The sequence below is a fragment of the Coptis chinensis genome, chromosome 4, assembly GCF_015680905.1.
Source record: "Coptis chinensis isolate HL-2020 chromosome 4, ASM1568090v1, whole genome shotgun sequence".
In the NCBI taxonomy this organism is placed as follows: Eukaryota; Viridiplantae; Streptophyta; class Magnoliopsida; order Ranunculales; family Ranunculaceae; genus Coptis; species Coptis chinensis.
Window position 1 is genome coordinate 7,186,604 of NC_141459.1, and position 6,000 is coordinate 7,192,603.

Here is a 6,000-nt window from a genome sequence, read left to right on the forward strand (position 1 = left end):
CCAGAGGGCATTATGATTGAGAAATCAGTTTGCATTGATTTTCGCGACCTCTAACAACGAGGCGGAGTACGAAGCTCTAATTATGGGATTTAGAATGGCACTACAGCTCAGTGTCTAGGAGATTAAAGTCTTTAGTGACTCGCCACTGGTTGTTCGCTAGATTGCTAAAGAGTAAACTACCCATGAAGGTAACCTCTCTAAATACCTTCATGTTGTTTATCAATCACTCCCTTGTTTCAAGAAAGCCACAATACACCACTTCTTACGCGATGAGAATCGCCACGCAGACAATTTAGCTTATCTTGCTACTCAAACACCGAACTGTGCCCCTAGACAATTACTTATCGAAGTAATTAACCGACCTGCTTACCAAGCTGAGCACGCCCTGGCAATCAACGACCTATGCCCACTCTCTGACATTCAGATGAGACAAACTTGGATGCAACCCATCATAGAATACATCCAACATGGCACGACCCCAGAAGACCGCACCAAAGCTAGACAAGTTCAATATCAGGCATGTCGCTATTGCCTGGTGAATAATAAACTATTCAGAAAGTCTGCTGGCGGTCCTCACTTGAGGTGCATAAGCCCAGAACAAGGTTAACTGATTTTTCCAGAAATCCATGAGGGCGAATGCGGAAACCATGCTGGAGGTCGCTCTTTAGCTCACAAAGCGATCTCCCAAGGTTACTTCTGGCCAAGAATGCAGATTGATGCCAAACAGTACATACTGAAATGCATCAAGTGCCAAACATTTGGCCACAATATCATCCAACCAGCTCGCGAAGTTAATTAACATCGCCAGCTCTTGTCCCTTTCACATGTGGGGCTTGGATATCATGGGTCTGTTCATCCCATAAAAAAACACCGATTTTTTATTTGTCCTTGCTGCAACTGATTACTTTACTAAGTGGGTGGAAGAGATCCCTTTGGCTCATGTCTAGGAGTCACATGTTAGAAACTTAATCTGGGCTCACATCATCACCAGATTTGGTCTACGCCACACACTGGTGATGGACAATGGCTCCCAGTTCAAGGGAAAGATAGTCAAAGAGTTCCTGGCAAAGTGAAAAGTTGTTCATGCATTTTCCACTCCACAAAAGCCAGCAATAAGGCAATTTTGGAGAATTTGAAGAAGAAGATTGAAAAGAACAAGAGTCAATGGCCAAATCAGTTGGAGAACATCCTATGGGCCCACATAACTACAGCTCGTTCTAGCATAGGCGAGTCACCATTCTTGCTATGCTATGGCACAGAGGTCGTCATCCCTACCGAACTGACAATCACCATGACTAGGTAGGAACTCGTCGAATCTGGGCAGAACGACTCCGTTCTTGCTCAAGAGGTCGACTTATTGGAAGAACGCCGCGACCTAACGGCCATCAGAGTTGCTTCTTACCATAAGACTCTAAAAAAGTCCTACAACAAGCGAGTCAATCCTTAAAATTTTCAACCTGGTGACCTAGTTCTGAAAAAGACTCAGGATGACTTTAAACTGGTACCAACATGGGAAGGCCCTTACATAGTGGAGCGAGTCATGGGAAATAGAGCGTACTGGATCAAGACCCAAGAGGGGAAAGCATTACCACGTCCTTGGAACACTTATTTGTTAAATAAATTTTATCAATAAAAGTGTCATACTCTTATTTAATAGCTATCTGTGTGTACTTTACTTATGGGTATCATTACAACCTGCTACGTTCAAGCCCACAAGCAGACGCGACGCTCGTTCTGAACATGCCACCAACATATGTGAACTAAAAACACTCTCATGAGTTTTAACGTTCTCAAGTACGACACGCTTTCTTAAGCTAACATGCTCTCTCGAGCTCATAGGCTCCATAGCCTCGCCAGTTCTTACTAGTTGATGACCTACAACTCTAGGATCAACTCAGTGAGAACACTTTCTAAGAACAACACGCTTTATTAAGCTAACACGCTCTCTCAAGCTCATAGGCTCCTTAGCCTCGCCAGTTCTTACTAGTTGATGACCTACAACTGTAGGATCAACTCAGTGAGAACGCTCTCTAAGAGCAACACGCTTTCTTAAGCTAACACGCTCTCTCGAGCTCATAGGCTCCATAACCTTTCCAATTCTCACTAGTTGAGGACCTACAACCCTAGGACCAACTCAGTGAGAACGCTCTCTAAGAGCAACACACTTTCTTGAGCTAACACGCTCTCTTGAGTTCATTGGCTCCACAGCCTCTCCAATTCTCACTCGTTGAGGACCTACAACTCTAGGATCAACTTAGTGAGAATGTTCTTTACGAGCAAAATGCTTTCTTAAGCTAACACGCTCTCTTGAGCTCATAAGCTCAATAACCTATCTAGTTCTTACTAGTTGATAACCTACAACTCTAGGATTAACTTGCGAGAACACTCTACGCGAGCAACGCGATTTCTTAGTCTCTACATATGTCATCTATGGTAGACATACATCTCTAGGCTACAACAATGACATAACCAAATAACACGCACAAGCAATTGGACATAAGCAAAATACATGCATTCCATAACTTTCAAAATTCCAACTGCCTGCATAAGTTAAGGAAACCAGTTCGTTACTCTATCGATCTGCTGGGTCTACTCAGAAATCTAGATCGTTCAGTATCTTTGCAAATAAACCGAGAAGCGAACTGCCCCGGCAAGCCATGGAGACCAGTTCTATTATTTTACAACCTCTTACCAATCTGAAAACAGCCAAAAGCTCCAAAGTATTTCACAACTTACTTCAAAAAAACAGTCCAACAACCATGGTCAAGAATAAGAGACGATGTGTTTATCCTCATCACGCACTACAAGAGCAGCACTAGTCGAAGGAGTACTCGCAGTACCTAGTACGACACGTACACGCTCATGCTCTTCTTTCAACTGCAAGTACTTCTCTTCAAGCATGGCATATTCTCCGCACACCCGGTCGTATACACCTTGCGCCTTTCATGCAATGCCCTGGTAATGCTTGGCGTACTCTGTCACCACCGCCAGCTTATCTCGCAAGTCAATCATTGAACTAACCAACATCGATCTCTCATCAACAACGTCCTGGTGCTTTTTCCTCATAGCCTTCAACTTCTTCATGTTAGTCTCCCATGAAGCCCACATGCGTACCAGCTCGGCCTTATCACTTTCAGCACTCTCATCACGTTAAACAATATACTTCAATTTATCATACCCAACAAGAAACTACAAACAGAATGTCCATGTTACGACCATCAAGAAAGTAACAAGCAATTAGACGGAGTGAAGAACTTACCAAGCAGCACACCATGTCCATGGTATCTAAAGTCGACTTCAAATCTTCATCGCCAAGCTCAGCCTTGTCACCATCTAGAACAATTCCCTCAAGAAAATAGGTTGCTATGGGTGCTGAGTGGAAGCTACAGTCAGAGCGCTTAACCATGCGCTTCTTCCCAGTCTTCTCAATGTAGAAGAACTCGCTTCCCACGTCACCAGCTCGCACACCCAAGGCCCCCATCGCCGAACTCTCGGCAGCAGCACCTTGTCTTTGGCCCAGCACGCTATGGTCCTAAGTGCTCAGGTCGTCCTCACCCTTGCGGTTAGGAGACCTGAACACTATACCTCCAGTTCACTTGGGACCTTTGATTTTGGACCATTTGCCACTCCGCGAGCTCGACGCGACCGCCTTACATTTACCACGATCACACCGACGACGCGACACAAATTGAATCTCCTCCATCACCAGGGGGAAAACTTCCCTCGAATATCTATCATCAACAACATGTTGCTTGGTCATCATGTAATCTACAGACAACCCAATGATCAACAACTCAACAAGAACACACATCCGTCTTATGAAAAGAAAAAGACAGGAAAAAAACAAGGAGAGAAACCAACCTTGAATGATCAAAGAAGATGGATGAGAACCTGGAAGAGCAACTTGAAGAAGAGGCTGAACAAATACTTTTGAACTTCTCACAACAATTCATTTTATGTTCCCTTGCGCCCCTTCCCAAGGCATGCAATAAATACATCAAAATGCCAAACGATGCGCCACCTGGCGAATACCATTTTTGCATCTCCAACTATTCGTATTTTCACATGTGCCACGCACGTGCTAAGGTCCTCTCTCAGTAGAACGCTCTGGCATGGACAACTCTCCAGTTGCACAAGACGTTCTCCTGACCCTCCATTATTCAATGTATTGAAACCCTACAACGCTAGGACTGACTAAAACCCAGGACGCTCAGTCAGGATCACAGGCTAAATAGCCTCACCAACTCTTACCAGAGAAAGATTATAACGCTCGACAAGTACAATAGCATCAAGAATATCACATGCATAACATCAAGGCATTGAGCAAGAAAAAGAAACATGCATTTCATAATAGCAAAAGGACGAACTACCCAGCCATACTCAGGCCCCAGTTCATCTACTAGCCAAGCTGCTGAGTCTACTCAGGAAATCCAACTCAGTTAGCCAACCTTCATCACACCACGAGCTCCCCAGAACAATTTGGGAAGCCAGTTTGTTCAGTATTTTAACAAACATAAATGAAAGGCGAACTGCCCAGGTTGCCCCAGGAAACCAGCTCTAATGTATCACAACACGCATCATCAGAACAGGAATAGAAAAATCACTCTTAACTCACAATTTCAAGACATAATAGACAAATTTTCAGTAGACAAGGGATGCAGATAGTCCTCTGTAGCATTCCTATCACCAGCAGCGTTCTCATCATCAGCGAACACCGAGGTACCAACAACATTCACTTCCATCAGCACATCCGGAGCATCAGTACGGGGCTCAATGACTCCCAGATCAGTTGCAGCTATGGCAGGAGCATCACATGCATCTTCCAATATGGGTAACACCAGTGTACTAGAAACCCCACGTTTATGCTCCTCTTTTAATGCCTTGTACATTGCTTCCAGTTCAGCATAATCATCATTCAGTTTGTTGTAAGCCCCAGTAGCTTTCTTGGCGACCCCCTTGCAATGTTCGGTATAATCGGTCACCCTGGCAAGCTCAGCCTTTGCATTGCTGAGCTCCAGCTTCACCCCTTCCAGATCGGTGGTCATCAACATCTTTTCCAAGCAAACATCCTCGTGCTGTTTCTTCAGGTCAGCAAGCTCCTTGCGGTCAATGGTGTAGGCGTCCTGGACATTCTTCAACTCCTCACTTAGCTTTGTCACTAATTCCCTGTTTGACTAGGCTATCTGAGCGATCTCCTTCAGCTTATGGTATCCGCTCACAAGCTACATACACGCATATACAACAACAATCAATGCCCGATGTTAAAAGAAAGAACTAATGAGCAAGATCTGTAGAACATCACTTACTAGACAGTGAGCCAGGTCCATTCGCCTCAGATTTTCAGCAAGGCTCTTGGAGTCCAGTTCCTAACAATTGCTATCCAGGGCCATGTAATCAACCATACAGGCCGCAATCTTATTTGACTTGAAGCTGATATCAATTCACTGAACCATTTGCTGCACCCCATGTTCGTCCACATACACCACTTGGCGATCCAGATCGTTCCCAACTACAACAGAATTCCCACTCGCCTTACTTGGGACCTTCGACCTCACTGTTGAGCTGGGGTTTTGAGGTGTTAGTGGTTGGCTCTGACCGACCTGAAAGGTATCCAGGTCCAAGACGGTTAGGTCGAGCGCAGCCCTCGACCTAGAGCTACGAGAGGTTTTACTCCCAACTCAGTCAACACCTATCACACCACCAGAACCGGAGCTGCCCCCCGTTATTAGCTCCGCCGCCTTCAAAACTTTGGCAGCTCTCGGTATGGTCACAGAGGCTTTCCTCTTCAACGAGCTGCTTCGCTCGTGAGGATTGAAGTCGAATTCCTCTAAGTCCGGGGGCACTTTAGGTCGCCTAGTCGACCCACCCAGCCCAGAGGCTCCAGCACCTCCTGCAGGTCGCTTAGGACTAGCGCGGCTTCGATTCCTGTCCTCCCTTGTCACCAGATCGCTCTTAGCCCTCTCCATCACTGATACACTGAACGGTTCACCAACAGTTCGG